The sequence below is a fragment of the Stenella coeruleoalba genome, assembly GCF_951394435.1.
Source record: "Stenella coeruleoalba genome assembly, chromosome: 13".
Classification (NCBI taxonomy): domain Eukaryota; kingdom Metazoa; phylum Chordata; class Mammalia; order Artiodactyla; family Delphinidae; genus Stenella; species Stenella coeruleoalba.
The window spans coordinates 53,571,936-53,588,134 of record NC_137159.1 but is presented as its reverse complement, the minus strand read 5'-3'; the positions used below and the strand labels follow the sequence as shown (position 1 = coordinate 53,588,134).

Here is a 16,199-nt window from a genome sequence, read left to right as displayed (position 1 = left end):
GACAAAAAATTCAGTAAAGACCTAGAGCTTCAGAACAACTTACTGATATTTATGTAACACTACACCCAACAAATGAAGGACATTATTTTCAGCTGTACAAGTTCACCAAGAGAGACCACATCCAGGCTAAAAACAAAGTCCTAATAAAATAAAAAGATTGAAATAATAGTAGTGTGTATCCTCTAATCACAATGTAAATAAATTAGGAATCAATAAAAATAAGATACATTGGAAAAACCCAAATATTAGGAAATTAAACACACACTTCTAAACAACCCATGGGTGAAAGAAGAAATCAGAGAGATATAAGAAAATATCTAAAATGTAATGATGGTAAAAATACAACAAAACTTGTGAGATGTAGATAAAGGAGTGCTTAGAGGGAATTTTATGGATTTAAATGCTTATATTCAAAAAGAACAAAGGTCTAAAATCAGCGACTGAAGATTCCACTTGAACCTAAAGTAAACCAAAGTATAGCCTATCGTCCAAGTCCATGGATGTGGAACCCAAGGAGATGGTGGGCCAACTGTACTAGACCATTTCATATAAGGGACTTGAGCATCCGTGAATTTTGGTATATGTGGGGGTCCTGCAACCAATCCCCTGCAGATATACTGAGGGATGACTGTAGAAGAAACAATAAATATGAGAGTGGAAATGAATGTAATAAGAAGCAGACAAGCAATAAAAATAATCAGCAAACCCCAAAGTTGTCTCTTTGTAAAGAACAAAAAAATTTGATAAGTTTTATTAGACTGCCTGAGAAAGAGAGCACAAATTATCAATATCAGAAATGAAAAGGGATTATCACAACAGATCTTACAGACATTAAAATAATAAAAAGAGAATATGAGAATGTTTTAAAGGAATGTTTAAAGAATGTTTTAAAGAAATTATATCAATGATTTCTACAAAATAGAGGAAATAAAAAAATTCTTTAAAACTCTAAATCCCTAACATTTACACAGATGAAACAGAAAAGCTGAATTCTGGGCACAGGTGATTTCACTGGTAAATTCTACCAAACATTCAAAGAAGAAAAAAGCTCAAACTTACACAAACTCTTTCAGAAAATAGAGGAGGATGGGGTACAATTCTCAACTTGTTTTATGAGGCCATCAAAACTTTAATACTAAAACCTGTCAAATGCATATATAAAAGAGGTTAATATCCCTTATGAACATAAATGTAAAAATTCTTAACAAAATATTAGCAGATTAAACCCAACAATATCTAAAAAAGAATAATATGTCATGACCAACTAGGGTTCATCCCAGGAAGGCAAAGTTGATTTAATATTCAAAAATTAATCAATATAATTCACCACATTAACAGGTTAGAGGAGAAAAATAATATGACCACTTTGATAGATGCACAGAAAGCAGTTGAAAAAATGTAGCATGTATTTATGATAAAAACTCTCAGCAATCTAAATAGAGAGGAACTTTTTCAGTATGATCAAGGGTATAAAGATGAAATATTGAACACTTTCCCAGTAAGTCTGAGAACAGGCAAGGATGTCTACTTTCATAACTTCTGTTCAACATCATACTGGTGGTGCCAGCCATTGCAACAAGGCAATAAAAAGAAATAAATGGTTTAAACATCAAAAAGGAAGAAAAACAAACTATTTGCAGATGGCATGATTTCTTAGGTAGAAAATTCTAAAGAATCTACAAAACTATTATTAAAACTATGAATGGATTTAACAAGGTTGCATGTTATAAAGTTAATATACAAATTAATTTTGTTTTTATCTACTAACAGCAAACAATTAGCAAATGAAATTGAAAAAAGTTAATTTACAAGAGTGACAAATATACTTAGAAATAAATTTAACAAAAGATATGCGAGACCTATATACTGAAAACTGCAGAATATTTCTGAGAGAAATTAAAACATAAATATATGGAGAAATATACTACGTTCATGAATTAGAAGAATCCATTCCTTGTTGTAAAGATGTTAATTCTTTCCAAATTTATCTATAGATCCAATGCAAAATTCCAGCAACCTTTTTTGTAGCAATTAACAAGTCAATTATAAAATTTATGTGGAACTAGAACCCAACTAGGATTGCCAAGGTATTTTTTATAAAGAAGAACAAAGTCTGTAGTCCTCTACTACCTGGTTTCAAGGCTTGTCATAAAGCTACTGAAATCAAAACAGTGGTATTGGCCAAAGGACAGACATGGAGATCAATTGAACAGAATAGAGAGTTCAAAAACAGACCCACAGATATATTGTCAGTGATTTTTCACAAAAGTGGAAATGCAATTCAAAGGATAAAGGATGGTCTTTTTGATAAATGGTACTGGAACGATTACACGTCTATAGGTCAAAAAGAAAAAACAAAGGTAAGAACAGAAAGAAAAAGAAAAGAAAGAACCTCTCTGTACCCTCCACACCTTGTAGCGTATTCAAAACTAAAAATGGATCATAGATCTAAATATAAAACCTTAGATTATATAACGTCTAGAAGGAAAAAAATTTTATGACCTTGGCAAAGATTTCTTAGATACATCAAAAAAAATCATAAGGGCTTCCCTGGTGACGCAGTGGTTGAGAGTCTGCCTGCCGATGCAGGGGACACGGGTTCGTGCCCCGGCCCGGGAAGATCCCACATGCCGCGGAGCGGCTGGGCCCGTGAGCCATGGCCGCTGAGCCTGCGCGTCCGGAGCCTGTGCTCCGCAACGGGAGAGGCCACAACAGTGAGAAGCCCGCGTACCGCAAAAAAAAAAAAAAAAGAAAAAAAAATTCATAAAAAGAGAAATTTGATTTTATCCAAATTAAGCAGGAAATAAAGTATTATTTTATTAATAGTTGGAAAATTGAGGCTTGCACCAGGTCCCAAGGCTAGCAAATGGCAGAGCCTAGAAATGAACTCAGGGCAGTCTGACTCCAGAAACCACATTTTTGTGCTCAGAAACAACTCCATTCACAAGATACAATGCACGGAGCACAGACTTCAACAGCTCAGCTGTGCTTCTGGGCTAATAGGCCAGGACTACATCCCCAATCCCCACCCTGAAACTGGGGAGGCCTGAGTGCTTGAGCTTTAACAACACTGAATGAGCTTTCAGCAAACCTGGCAATGCTTCATCGCAAAAGAAAAATGTTATGACGGAGGTTAGAACTGGGCTGTCCTCCCTGAAGATTTGGTAGCTCAATCTTACTGACTTGTTATTGCTTAAAACAAGGGCCATCCATGTGACTGGTGTCACCCCAGAGGCTGTGCTGCAGAGAATTCCGCCCCTCAGTCAGGGCTTGTACAGGGAGGGGTGGGTAGGGTTCGGGGCTGAAATCCCATTGTGGGCCCTCACTCACTGGACCTGCCGCTGCCTCTTTCTTTCCTGCAGTGCCTAACTCAGGACTAGGCACATGGTAGATTTCAATAAAGATATTGCTTGACAGATGGTCTGGAGATGCCATTATTCACATTAGGGATTTATTTGTAGTTCCAAACTCCAGACTTAGACCATTAGATTATTTTCTCTGTGTTCTATAGAGCGTCACATATAAATCTCTTTAAAGTTCAGACTCAAATCTAGTAGGTCTGGGGTGGGGCCCGAGATTCTGCATTTCTAACAAGCTTCCAAGTATTGATACTGATGCTGTCCATGGACCACACTGAGACTATCAAGGATAGAGAACACAAATGGCAGAAATAGTTTCTTTAATCCTTTTTTTTTTTTTTTTTTTTTTTGCGGTACGCGGGCCTCTCACTGTTGTAGCCTCTCCCGTTGCGGAGCACAGGCTCTGGACGCACAGGCTCAGTGGCCACGGCTCACAGGCCCAGCCGCTCCGCGGCATGTGGGATCCGCCCGGACCGGGGCACAAACCCACGTCCCCTACATCGGCAGGCGGACTCTCAACCACTGCGCCACCAGGGAAGCCCTTCCCTTTCAACCAAGAGAGAGTTCAACATGAATAATCATTTTCCTCCGGGGAGGAAAGGCTCAATTAGTTCATTTCAATTCGTTTTGTGCATTCATTTATTTTTAAAGGATGGATTAAGAGTATACTATGTTTGTGTTACGGCTACCAGACCAGATGGAGAGCTGTGAGTGCCAGGGCAGGCTCATAGGATGGGGCCCTTCAAACACATTTGGGCACAGGTATTTAGAGGCCATACCAGCTTTCCTTGGTGACGGGGGAAATGTAACCCAGCCTCCCTACTGTCTTTCCAACCAGTTGGACTCTGGTTCACACTTGCAAACTCCTTAGAAAAGAAGCGTAGCAACTATCTGCTGAATGCCTCGGAGTGTCTCTTCCAGCCACACTTTCCTTCTTTCCATGAGACAGATCAAAGTGTGTGCAACTTGCCCTCACACTCCCCCTGAGAAGAACCCTGCTAAGGTTAAGTTTTCCATCTTGTTATTTATAATAGCTTGGCATCCTCAGGAAAGGCCTTGACTAAGCCATCTTTCAATTGGTACAATTACATTTCATTCACCTATACTTTCTACTCAGCCCGCTGCTGAGAAAACATAGTCTTTGCCTTCATCAAGCTTTCCATCTTCTTAAGGAAAGCAGGCTCACAGCTAAGCAATAAGAGCATGTAGCGGAATCCTGGATCAGGCTGTACCCAGCTGACTGTTGTGTAGGCAGGGACAGGTCACTGTGGCCTGGCGGGGCTTGTGGAAGGCTTCATGCAAAGGGCTGGGCCGGGCCCGAGGGACAGGAACATAATGTGAATCCAGAGAGCAGAAACTAAGGCCAGGAAGGAAAATTTGCAGTCTGGACAAATGCACACAGGAGCACGCCTGCAGGTAGTGGGAACCCAGCTCCTCTGGGTTTTCAGAGATTCTCCAGCCCCTATGCCCCTCCTACTGGCACTTGGCCAAAAGATCCACAAACATTTCCATCCTGAATTCAGCCAGGTTGGGATATTTCATTCTAACAAAGAGAGAAGCCAGAGGCTTTGACCTGAATGCAAAGGATGAAAGTGGAAAAACAATGTTTGAATTTTTCTTCAGAAAAAGGAAGCAACCACCAATAATCTGGAAATTCTTAATAGAGTAGCAATTTAGGACAGCAGCTGAAAGTGCCTGACAGAGTAGAAAACCGTGAGGCACCTTCCCTGAGCTGCAGTTATGATCCCACTGTTACTAGGAGAAAGAGAGCGGGTGACACAGCATTGCCGTCTTAGGTCTTTAAAAATCCACATCTGCCTCCGTTACCTGATGCTACAGCCAAGCCCTGGGCCTTTTCTTCAAAAGCACCACAGTAAAAGCATCCCCATGCATTCTCGCCATTCTTCTGCCTTGCGGCAGGCTTCAGGTCAGAGCAGTTGCAAGATTGGCTTTGTCTGTGGTGTGTTTGTAGAATGAAGTGTTTTAACCGTTTGGCGGAAGGAGGGAAAGGTGAAACCAAGATGGCTGGAGCGCTTACACCTGATGGGTCACTCTTGGCAAGAGAAGGGAACTACTGGGTAGCAGGGCAGAGGGAGGCCTAGGGCCCCTTCCTGTCAGCCCCCAACTCTGTGCAGCTGCCCAGAACCTTGAGCTGGTAAGGTCCCTTCAGAGGGGCAGCTGGGCAATGAGGAAGGCCCAGGTGTTAACAGCGACTGCAGAGAGTCAGAGCACAGCATAAGCCAGTGCCACTGGGGTCACAGGGATCCTAGGTACCCATTACTTGGGACTTCTGCTCAAGGGGGCTTTGAGTACCTTGGCTTCCTGGCCATTCAGATTTAGGGGAGGAAAGACAATGCCAGGAACAAAATTGCATCAACCTCCCACAGAGTCCCATAGCATGTGGGGTGTATTACATACCCCTTGACCAGGAATTCAAGGTCTTTAAAATACAGACCCAAACTATCTGCCCAACCTAGTTGCTTCCCTGCACACACCATGTGCTCCAGCGAGGCCAGGGTTCCCAGTTCTTCACTGCCCCTCCAGCCAGGCACAGCCTTTCCTCCTCTCTCCCCTTTCTTAATCCTACCCATCCTTCAAGATCCATGAAGCTTGCTGATTCTACAGGCCCACAATAAGCTCTTCTTCCCCTAGAACTGGATTACCCAAACTGCAGACCACGCCAAATTTAGCACCAGCAAAGCACGGACAACTAAAAGCATCGTTTGATTCCAAAGAATTTGTTACCAGAAGATTTCTTTTAAAAGTACTGAAATAATCATCATGGGAAAACTATAAATTTTCTTGTATTTCTTTACTCTTATTTTGTTGTTTATAGTAATGCTTATTTTTTAATTACCTGGAGGGGGACACCCTGTAATCTTTCCCCTAGACCTGAACCATGCCTGTCCCTCTTTGACCACTTCACCCAGTGACAGCCAGTCCTGCATATCAGGGTCCCTAATCATTCATGTCTTACATATGGTTATGTAACTATTTTCTGCCTCACTTTCTAACTAATCAGAATCTCCTTCTGGGCAGGCACTAAGTTTTCAGCATGGTTAAAGGATGTGATGCATGGAAAGCTGTTAGGACAGTGCTTGGCACATTGTAAGAATTCACTACATGTTAGCTATTACTATAGTTGTTATTATTTTACTTCTTTGTATCACCCTAGAGAAGAGGTTTTTATTTTCCTCAAAGGTTAGACATGGGACTTCCCTGGTGGTGCAGTGGTTAAGAATCCGCCTGCCAATGCAGGGAACACGGGTTTGAGTCCTGGTCTGGGAAGATCCCACATGCTGTGGAGCAGCTGAGCCTGTGTGCCGCAACTACTGAGCCCACACTCTAGAGCCCGTGAGTCACAACTACTGAGCCCGTGTGCCAAAACTACTGAAACCCACTCGCCTAGAGCCCATGCTCCACAACAAGAGAAGCCACTGTAATGAGAAGCCCGCGCACCGCAATGAAGAGTAGCCCCCACTCGCTGCAAATAGAGAAAGCCCGCACGCAGCAACAAAGACCCAACACAGCCAAAAATAAATAAATTAAAAAAAAAAAAGATTAGACATGGGCAACCAATAGGAGCTCAATAAATACTTGTTAAATTACTTTGCAGGGATATACTGTCTACTAAATTAAAGTGTGGGATCAAGAGCCAGCATATCAGAATGGTTACAAGCACAGCCTCTGGAGGTATAATACTTTGATCCAAATCATGGCGCCACCACTTGAGTTCGATTACTTAATCTTAGGGTCTCTGTTTCCTTGTCTGTAGTGCCTACTTCATAGGTTTGTTATAAGAATTAAATAACATTTCAACAACATCACACTGTGCCTAGAACATTATAAGCCCTGTGTCAGTATCTGAAATACAAACATTACCACATAGACATTTACCTTAGAGAAAAAGCTTTCTAAGAAGTACCAAGAAGGTTAGTGCTTTTTTTGTTTTTAATCAGTTTGAGAGAGTAAGTTCCTCTTTTTGCAGATGAGCCATTGGTATGCTAATTACATTAAGTCCCAACTCTTCTTCAAAGCTGATGCAATAGGATCTTTCCTTGGCAGGATTTGACTAATGATTAAACTTCAAGTGTATACCTTTGTAATATTTGTACTCAAACTCTTCTCTACCTTTGGGGGGGTAGATGCTGTGCTATGCCACCCTGACCCCTCCTTCGGGACTGCTGGGAGTGCTGCCAGCTGTCAGACCTCCTCCAGAAATCTGCCCTCAGCTGGGGAGAGCCCTCAGGAACAGCCATATCCAATGACTGGTGGGTGTGGAGAACAGAGGCCAGTCCCCCTCACACCAACTTGCAAAAACTGTGAAGGTCGTCCCAGCCCCAGTCACTGAGGTCTTTGATAAGACTGCCTTTCCTTCTTGCCTTCCACAGGTATTAATCCCAGGAGCTCTCCCTAATAGATGTCCTGCCCACTAATCTCCATCTCAAAGTCCACTTCCAGGGAACCCAGCCTGTATGTAGCACCAGGTAGGACAAATTCATTTATTTTCACTAATTCTGATAAGACCTCTAATTTACAATGACCTGGATTCCATCTGTAACACAGGTGAGTACACGTAATTATGAAAAGATTTAATTATTCATAGCAATCTCTTTTACTTTAAAAATATTCCCAGTTTGAACAATAAAGTATACCGCCATGCTATCTGTACACAACCTCAGCGTCCCCAGGCCTCACTGCTACTGTGGAAAATGAGCTCTTATTTTTATTTTTTTTGCAGTACGCGGGCCTCTCACCGCCGCGGCCCCTCCCGTTGGGAGCACAGGCTCCAGACGCGCAGGCTCAGCGGCCATGGCCCAAGGGCCCAGCCGCCCCGCGGCATGCGGGATCCTCCCGGACCGGGGCACGAACCCGTGTCCTCTGCATCGGCAGGCGGACTCTCAACCACTGCGCCACCAGGGAAGCCCTGAATTCTTATTAACATAGCCTAAATTGCCCTGGTGTGGAGCTCCTCTTAAATATAACTTTGGAACCTCAGCACCCTTGCGAAGCTCTTTCCACTAATCCTCCCCTGCTGCCCGGAACATCTGAGCAACTCTCTAGAGCTCACACACTCTCAACAGATCAAACTGTCGTTCAGCTCCTGCTCTCAACGCTCTTCTGAGGCTGCTGCTTGCACCCAGCGCTGACAGCAGCCCTCTCCACTCTCCCCGGGACTGGTGGCTCTCACTGGCACTGCTGCTCCTGGGCCTCAGACAGCCTCTGGGTGTTCCAGCATTGCCACAGGGCCCAGATGGCCTGAGGAGGCTCGTGGGTGCTCAGCCCTGACCAGGGTTTGAGTATCTATTTCAGTTGTATTTCATATATCTACCCTCCCATGAAATAAGTAAAGAAACACATTCCCTTTGTCTGGATCCCACAGCAGGATGGCATGGGCCCTAAATGGGGGCAGTTCATCTCATGTTGCCCACAAAGCTCTTTCCCACTCGGAGTCACACAGAGGCCATCAGCGTGGCTGGATCAGGTTGGGGTTGGATAACAGCCTCCGAACTATACCTGGAACCCCTATACCTACCTAACTCTAGTGGCTCAAGTTCTTTTTCCAGAATTTTCCTTACACTCCACATAATTGAGTTGGCACAAGCAGATGTGGAGGAATTGTAATCTAACTCTGCACAAACCAGGTATATACACAGGCAGTCCTCGCTTTGCAGGATCGTGCAGGACCATAAAAATGCCTGTGTAAGTTGAAACCCTGCAAAGTGATCTTGATAATCGATGGGGAAAATTACAATTGTTCTGTGACCTTTAGAAAATTCTGTCAAAATGTGAAAAACTCTTACTGTAAGTTCCAAATGCACTGGGAAATGAAAAATTAGTAAAACTAATATTTACATATTACACTGTAATTTAAAACATTAGAAACATTGAAAATTACAGTGTTTTGGTTTTTTATAAAAAAACTTATCAAAAGTAGTTTGAACAGTTCCTGCCTTCTTCTTCTCATTATATAACTGATGTTACAGAGCAAGCATCTTGTCTATGCCTTAGTGCTTTTTCACACTTCTTTCTAAATTTGGATTGGCTTGCAATATTTCTTGCAATGCCATGAAATGTCTATGAGCATTCCTTTAAGGTGAAGTTTTTTCGCCGGCGTCACTTCCTCTGGGACATGTTCGTTTTCTTGGAATTTGGGTGCAAATTTCACTGTAGCATGCTTATCTGAGCTAGCATCTTCACCAGTAGCTCAACATCAGTCATCTCATGCTGAATTATGAAATAGTGAAACAAGCCTTTATTGGCAGCAAAAGTTCTTCTTCAGTCTTCTTGTAATTACCTTTTTCTTTTGATGCGGCAACTTACTTCAATGCTTCAGCCTGAATACTAGCCAGACTAATTAGGATTTTAAAATATTACAGTCTTCAATCCAAAATAGAAAAAAAAAAACCTCCGTTTCAACCTTAAGTGGCTTTCTGTTTCTAGTGCAATATAAACTAAAAGATGATAAAGTGACTTTATCTTGTTTTTTATACTCATTGGACTTTCCAGTATGGTTTGAGACATCACTTCTAGGGCCCCATGTCTCATCCTATCTTTGTTTTGCGGTTGCCATTTCCATATCTTCTATTCACATCCAATTTCACTTCCAGCATTAACACTTTTTGTTTCTCTGTTGTACTTGTATTTTTGTTATCTAACCCTCTATAGATTATCTATATTTGTAAGATATCATATTAGTTTATCACAGGGAGATAAAGAGGCAACGTAGCTATATGCACTGCTGTCTGTGCATGAACTGAGTAGCAGCTGCATGGTGACCAATCACAGACAGACTTTGAAAGAACTGACGCTATTGCTCACATCATGATGCACATGTGTTGTTTACAAAGTGGTCTGTGACCTGAAGAGTGGGCAGTGAAATTTGTACTCTATGCAATTACAGTCATGTACTATGGTGATGCAAATTTGAACCATTTTGTTGGGGACTGGTATTATTTAACTAAATCATGATAACTGAAATTTGTGCATATCAGAACCATGAAAAGGAAGGACTGTTTTATGAATGTTGTTTATCAAATATTTCTGAGCATATTTCTAGCATGCCATTTCACCCACCTTGTGGTTGGGAGGTTGCATGTGTTTACTCCTGGCTAGTGAACTGTGAGTGGAAGTTACATGTATCACTTTCATGCCAAAGCATTTGCTTGCCGGTCAGCACCCGCACAGCCTCTGAGGATATCTGAGAAGGTGGCTGCTCTGTTAGCCTGAGGCCCCTGCTAAGATGTCACAGACACATAGCATAAGCAAGATGTAAGCCTTTGTTTTAAGCCATGGACATCTTAGGGTTGTTCATTTCTGCAGCATAATAGCCCATCCTGATCGATACAGTATATAATTAGGAGAGAATCTGGGAAAAGGAGGATAGGGAACTGGGCAGAAGTCAGAACCCAGAAATTGGCAGCTAATAGTTAAAAAGGCTCCAAACTGGGGAGAGGTTGGGGGCTAGAGAAAGAATCAAGATGGCCTCCATTGGCCCAGCCTTCTCTCACTAAGCTTTTGATCCCCTAAGAAGTCTCCCCAGGCTCTGCACATCCATAGTCTTTCTCCCCATCTCTCCACCCCATCAGAGCCCACCTGCGGGGAGAGAGGGTCCTTAGAAGATAAATTGTGACAATCACCGCCTTAGAAGATAAATTGTGACAATCACCCATCCTAGAGGTATATGGACTTTAAGCCACATCTTTCAAACATTCTGTCAAAATCCTTGTGGAACTGAAAATGGGTAGCCCTAAGCCCAAACCCAGCTTGGGACTATGTTTTGTTTTGGCTTGCAAGAGTGTTTTTGCTTGTTGAGCTTTTTGGTTTGTTTGTTTTAAGCTGAATGAGACCATTTGGGTAAGGGGCATTTTCTCTCTAGTTACAGCAGAGCCTACCACCCTGTTTTACACTTTCCCTGTTTTCTGAGTCCCAGAGGTACTTGTGTTTGCCACCTCTATCTTATAGCAATCTTGTAGACAGGTGTTAGTAGCCCATTTTACAGGTGAATGAACAAGAACTGGAGAGGAGACGGGCCTGAGTGAGGCCTAATGGAAATGGGATGGGTAGTGAGTGCTCTGGGAAGCAGACCACATGGGGGAGAATGGGTGGGGGGCCCTCTCCAGCCCTGCCCAAACTAAAACCCACATTCTCTTTTCTTCCCTTTTACAGAGACAGCTCAAGGAAGCATGATAAAATGAGGCCTAAGATAATATTTGGGGGGAGAGTTTATTTTTCTATGGTCTGTTTGCATTAGACCGTCAGGCGAAGAGAGGCAGTTAAAGACTTGTCCCAAATGGCTGGGCTGGAGAAGCACAAATCCAATGTCAATAGATGGAAATACAAGTGTTTGGTTTCATTAAACTTCTTTTTAAAAAACATTTCTTCTTTCCTTTTCCTGAGGCAATCCAAGGGAAAGATGCATAGCCGGAAAGAAGCAGGGAGGAGGAGGGAGCAAGCCGGGGCCAGTGAGAAGCTGGTCCAGAAGACTTGCTTCCCTCTCGGTGTCTCCGCCAGCCCAGGAGGTTGTCAGAACTGACTAGGGGCAGCCACCTGGAGTCATCCACCGGTCCCAAGGACTGGTGTTGATTGAGGGCAGAGGAGCCAGAGTTCTAGCATTTGCCCAGCCACAAACTTTAAAAAAAATAAGTGAATATGAACAAATTGTCAAATCAGGACCAGCTCTGGGAAAAAATGATTTGAATTCTGTATTCTCCTGTGGCCCCTGTTGCAACAGCTGTGTCCTTTCCCTCCCTCACCACCTTGCTGGCCCACGGCTACCCCAAGGCAGAGGCCACATCTGTAGAAGCAGAAGGAGGCAGGTAAAGTAGGCAGGATCTAGTCAGCTTGGGTTTTCAGGTTAAAATCCCAGCTCTGACACGTGTTAACTGGGTCATTTTGGGCAAATTCTTTGTGCCTCAGTTTTCCCATCTGTAAAATTGATAAATAATAATACCATGGCTGTTGAAAGAATTAAATGAGGAAACAAATGCTTAGCATAGTGCCTAGCATATAGTAAAGTGTTCAGTGAACACTTGTTGTATTATTTTTATTTTTATAAATATAAATATATATATAAATATATATATTTATATGTATATACATATATGTATATACATATGTATATACATACATTTATATGTATATGTACATATGTATTATATGTATTTATAAATATATAAATACAAATATATATATATATTTGTATTATTTTTATTTTTATCCCTCATTATTTTTAGTGCTTTTATCCCTCATTTTATCCCTCATTATTTTTAGTGCTCCCTCTCTCTCTACCTCTGTCCTTGCATTACATTCCACCCCCCAGTAATCCCACTGCATTTGTTAACATAGATAAATGTACCCAGAAGAGTGAAAACACATACTCTCTTGCAGGGCACTTTGCACATTGTCCACCAAGACCCTCTCTCCAGTACGTTTCTATACAGCTCCATGAATACCACTTTCTTTTCCGTATGGCAACATCTGCTTGGGTTGCCCTCTTCATTCACCTCCATCCACTCAAATCTAGTTCAAGGGCCACATTGTAACAATATACTTTCTGTTCCAAGAAAACCAACCCCAAATTCGTATAAGAAGAAAGAAAATGTACTGACTACACAGTTGAAAAGTCCAGGGGACAGGTATGTCTTCAGGCATGGCTTGATTCAGGGTCTTGGATGAAGTCACTAGTACCTGGTGTCATCTCTTGGTCTTGCTTACTCCAGATTGGCACAACTCTCAGACAGACTCTACATTTGTGGTGGCAAGAGGTCTGCATGGCAAGGTGAACTCCAAGTTCAAGCCCAGTGAGAAAGAGAACTTTCCTCTCTCCTAATAGCCCCAGCAGATGTTGCATGTGTTCCTTGGCTGTGATTGGGTCATAAGTCCATCCCTGGACCAATCTTATAATTGGGAGATGGAGGGAGGAATTTGGTGTTCCCACCGGTAACCCAACCTGCAGTTCCTGGGCTGATGGGGCTGGGGAGGGGTGCTTCTCAGAAAGAAATCAGGATAGTTTCCTAAATAAGGGAGAATGGACACAGGAGCCAAACCCCTGCAAATATCCACTACACACACATCTCTTCCAAAACCCATCCCCAACAATTCTAGCCAATTCTCTTCTCTGAATTCCTGACCTAATTCTTCATAATGCCACTCGTGTTGGCCATGTATTTTGCTGTGATCCCTTTGTTGAGAATAAATCTTGCTATATCAGCTACTCTATGAACTGCTTGATGAGAAAACTGTTCCCATGCCCTTCATTTGCCAATGCATCATGTACTGCCTTCTTGTACTGCACTGTTACATTTCTATTACTGATATTGAACTTCCCATATATGTATGCATTACCTTCCTTACAGATTGTAAACTTCCCCAAGGAGGGAAATAAGGATACTTCTTTCTATATAATAATTGCTTGATAGAAGTTGTTGACTGATCAATAATTGAATGATATTTCTTCTCTTATACCTTCCATTGGTTAAATGTCTAGTAGGTGCTAAATAATAGTCTTAGAATTACAGATTTAGAAGAAATGTTGAATTAGGGCAGGACCTTATAATCTAATGCAGGTCCCTCATTTTATTGTATATGGAGTTAGAACAGGACCCAGGGTAACACAGTAATTATATAAGCAAGCTTAGAAAAAAATTTAAATCAAGATCCTTTGAACCACAGTTGGCACTTGTAATTGTTGATTACCTGATTGAAAATTCAATGGTTTTTCCACTGAACTTTTATGTAAGATCAGGAGCAAGCCAAGGATGCCCACTCTCACCACTTCTATTCAACCTAGTATTTGAAGTTCCAGCCAGAGAAACTAGACAAGAAAAAAGAAATAAAAGACATCCTAATAAGAAAAGAAGAAGTAAAATTATGTTTGCAGATGACATAATATTATTATATGTAGAAACTCCTGAAGATTCTACAAAGAAACTCTTAGAGCTGATAAATTTAGTAAAGTTGCAAGGTACAAAATCAACCTACAAAAATTAGTTGCATTTAAAAAAATCATTTTATTGTGGAAATAACACTTAACATGAGATCTACCCTTTTAACAAATTGTTAAGTGTACAATACAGTATTGTTGGCCTTAGGTACAACTTTGTACAATAAATCTCTGGAATTATTCATCTTGCTTACCTGAAACTTCATGCCCATTGATTAGTAATTTTCCATTTCACTCTCCCCCAGCCCCTGAAAACTACCATTCTACTCTTCTGTGAATTTCACTATTTCAGATACCGCATATAAGTGAAATGATGCACTTACCGACGTATCACTTCTGTGACTGACTTATTTCACTTAGCATAATGTCCTTAAGGTTCATCCATGTGGTCACATATTGCATAATTTCCTTCTTTTTAAAGGCTGAATAATATTCCATTGTATGTATATACCACATTCTCTTTATCCATGCATCGACTTTGATCAAAGCATATTTAGGTTGTTTCCATATCTGGGCTATTGTGAATAGTGCTGCAATGAACATGGGGGTGCAGATATCAACTTGAGATCCTGATTCCATTTCTTTTGGATAAATATCCAGAAGTAGGATTGCTGCATCACATGATAATTCTATTTTCATTTTTTTGAGAAACCTTCATTCTTTTTTTATAGTGGTTGTACCATTTTGCATTCTCACCAACAGAGTGCAAAGGTTCCAATTTCTCCACATCCTCAACATGTGTTTTTTGGGTTTTTTTGATAATAGCCATCCTGACAGGTGTGAGGTAATATCTCATTGTGGTTTTTATTTTCTTTTCCCTGATGATTAGTGATGTTGGACACCTTTTCATATACCTGTTGGCCATTTATATGTCTTTTTTGGAGAAATATCTATTCAAGTCCTTTGCCTATTTTTTAAATTGGGTTATTAGGTTTTTTGCTTTTAAGTTGTAGGGGTTCCTTACACATTTTGGATATTAACCCCCTAAAAGATATATGGTTTGCAAATATTTTCTTCCATTCGATAGGTTACCTTTCACTCTGTTGACTGTTTCACTTGTTATGCATAAGCTTTTTAGCTTGATGAATTCACACTTGTCTATTTTTGTTTTTAATGCCTGTGCTTTTTATGTCATAAACAAGAGACAATTGCCAAGACCAATGTCATGAAGGTTTTCCCTTATGTTTTCTTCTAGGAGTTTCATAGTTTCAGGTCTTACATTTATGTCTTTAACCTACTTTGAGCTGATTTTTGTATATGGTGTAAGATAAGGGTCCAATTTAATTCTTTTGCATGTGGATATCCAGTTTTCCCAACACCATTTGTTGAAGAGACTATCCTTTCCCCACTGCATATTCTTGACACCTTTGTTGAAGATCAATTGACTGTATATGCATGGATTTATTTCTGAGCTCTCTATTCTCTTCCATTGGTCCATGTATCTATCTTTAGGCCAGTACCATACTGTTTTGATTACTGTAGCTTTGTAATATATTTTGAAATCAGGAAGTAATTGCATCTTGATCCCTAACATCACTAGAAGCTCCAGTCTGCCTACCTGGGCCTATTGGCTGGAGGCCCAGTGGGAAGACCAGCTAAGTCCAGCACAGGAGACAGGAGTACAGCCCTTAAACAGACAAAATAAACAAACAAAAATCTTATCTGGCTTTTCATTCCTCAGGGACCAGAGATTAAGGCAGAGTATATCCTTAACGCGTACAGGAAATAAATCTATAAAATAAGAAATACCAAAGGAGTGTTAAGCCAGTTTAGACACTTCATCCAAAGTCTTTGCCATTACCCGCAATGTAAGCTTGTGTACCTCCGGCGGTAACTCTGTCCCAGGCCCAAGATATCTCTCTGGGCCTTGGCCAGGGGCTTGATCCCAATGCAAT

The 16,199-nt window shown here is 41.3% G+C and overlaps 1 long non-coding RNA gene across 1 annotated transcript in view; it reads right to left on the bottom strand.

The window, feature by feature from the left end:
- Positions 1 to 288: 288 nt before the first annotated feature.
- LOC307196347 overlaps positions 289 to 16,199 on the bottom strand; it is a 117,470-nt gene continuing 101,559 nt past the window's right edge. The window contains exons 3-4 of the long non-coding RNA XR_013831113.1: positions 1,060 to 1,142; positions 289 to 628 (exon numbers count right to left, since the gene is read on the bottom strand). This is a non-coding gene — a long non-coding RNA (uncharacterized lncRNA). The remainder of the gene's footprint in view (positions 629 to 1,059; positions 1,143 to 16,199) is intronic.